The sequence below is a fragment of the Halyomorpha halys genome, unplaced genomic scaffold (genome assembly GCF_000696795.3).
Source record: "Halyomorpha halys isolate HHAL.00 unplaced genomic scaffold, Hhal_1.1 Scaffold44.1, whole genome shotgun sequence".
Classification (NCBI taxonomy): Eukaryota; Metazoa; Arthropoda; class Insecta; order Hemiptera; family Pentatomidae; genus Halyomorpha; species Halyomorpha halys.
In genome coordinates, this window is record NW_027115243.1 from 560,552 (window position 1) to 562,813 (window position 2,262).

The window sequence follows — 2,262 nt, forward strand, 5'->3', positions numbered from 1 at the left end:
ATGGTTTTGTTTATTTATGTTGTTCTTTGCTGACCGCACCCCCCGACAAACTTCTTCAAGCATTAATCTACGGTCAACTATCTACACCTCATGATGTTATATTAGGTTTTTTAGTGTTGTAGATATTTTAATGATATAGTATCCCGAAAGAAAAATTTAAAAAAATTTTTTTTAATCATTAGGAAACAGCCACCATATTTTATTCCCCCTATCTATACTTGGCAGACATCAATTTTGATTAGTTCATGCCATTTTCAAATTCCAGGTGCTTTTTAAATATTGCTCGATTAAACCATCCTGAAGTCTCTTGTTCCCGTTTTAAGCTAATATTTCGAAAGTAATATAGGACCGTCGCTTCCTGGAGATCTTAGCAGGGCGGGTCCGGCGGGGAACGATTGCATTTTTTTTTGGATTTTGATCTCCTCTTGTGAGATTGTGACATGTCGTACATCGACAATTACCTATATATACCAAATACCTACTCGCTATAATTGTCTGTTTAAAAAGTCAGATCAGTAAGGCTGTCATAGAGGGCGGTAGTGGAGGGTTTCATGCCGAAAAAAATTATTATTTAATTAAAAAAAATTTTTTTCAAACAACTAACTAATAAAACTCTGCGATAATTATATACAATGTTCTTAAAATTTTGGCTTCATTCTCTTTTTCCGAGCTGAAATGCCACCACCTGATTAACTATAGCTTGCCCCTTCCCGGGTATCCCACCTTGTATACATAGTTTTCATTAAAGTAATCAAATTGGGGTGAAATAACTGCCTTTAACATCCTCTTGGACTCTTGTACTATTTGGAATTCTCAAAAGATATGATTCTTGCCTGTTGATATCACATTTTAGCAGTGTCAAAAGCGTAAGTACATAATATTTATTTTCTAAAAGTCTGTGTAATACATAATATTTTTACGTCTTCGGACTTCGAAGATATTCAAACCCGATAAGATTCAAATTTTTGAACACGAAGCCATCCTCTTTGTCCACGAACTTCAAGGCAGATGGTACTGTTCGATCGTCAATAGGCCACCCCTGGCTCTCCAAGGAACTTCTTCAGCGCACAAAGGATCCCTGCTACTCTTTTGTCCGGCAAAGACTATTGTCCAAAAAAAAAAAAATGAACTACCGAGACCCACATTCGAAGCCTGAATTCCTATATAATTCCCTTGGATAATGATCAGTCATTTTTACTTTACCTTAATTGTATATAGTAAGGGGAAAAATTTCGATCATGCAACATTTCGAATTCGAGGTTTAGATAGAAATAATACTTTTTGAGGACCCTAAGTCGTAATGACGATTTTTTTATCGTCGTAAAAAATGATTTTTTTTTTAATTTTATTTTTGTATTCATTAAGGGTATTCATGATGTGTTAAATGTAAAATGTTTTACTATATTAAATGTTATAAGTATAGCATTGTGAACATCCCTATTTAAAGTCATGTTAAATGCATAAGAGGTCCTAGCGGATTTTCTGAACAACTTGTTTTATAACCTTCCCTTCCAAAACTTCATGTCATTGTTTACTTCTGTTTCGATTCACTATTATCATTGTCATCCATTGCTTTATTATTTATAAAAACATCCAAAACAATACTAACACAATGAAAACAAAAACTATGAGTAACTAACCTAATACAACAACAAATAAAAGGGTGACGAGCTCGACTGATCTGTTGCATGACGTCATTCTCTATTTAACAGAACTAGTAACAGACTCTCAGCCATGTTATATGTTATATATTTTTAACATGGTAAAAGAAGGAAATATTTCTCCATTCAATACGCTCTAACATGTTAAACTAAAGATCATGAATACCCCTAGAGGTTGGTATCTTGTTCTTTGTTAGCACTGATGAAGGCTAGAAAATCTAGCCGAAACGTTGGCACTATTAAATAGATTCCTTCAACTTATTTGTGTTATATTCAGACCGCACCCTCAGACCAACCATCTTCTCCTTATATATATTATCCACGGTTATCTTCTCATCTTTAAGTACAATAATTTATTATCTAAATTTTGTTAATGTACGTCAAAAGAGGAGACATTCAGCTTTCCAATGGTTGTTAATCATTTTCTTAACGAAAAAATCGGACCAGCTTATAACCTTCCCGGTAAAATCCTGAACATTTAACAAAAAGAAAAAAAAAAATTTAACCTTCACAAGGGGTATTCATGATCTATGTTAAAGCGTGTTAAATGGAAAAACTCGTGTTAAATCGAAAAAAATTGCCTTCTTTTGCCGTGGTAAAA

General features: G+C 33.6%; 1 protein-coding gene across 4 annotated transcripts in view; it reads right to left on the minus strand.

Annotated features, from left to right (window-relative positions):
- Positions 1-2,262, minus strand: part of LOC106688755 (transmembrane protein 47) — a gene marked incomplete at its 3' end in the record, with an annotated part of 213,469 nt that overhangs the window by 193,626 nt on the left and 17,581 nt on the right.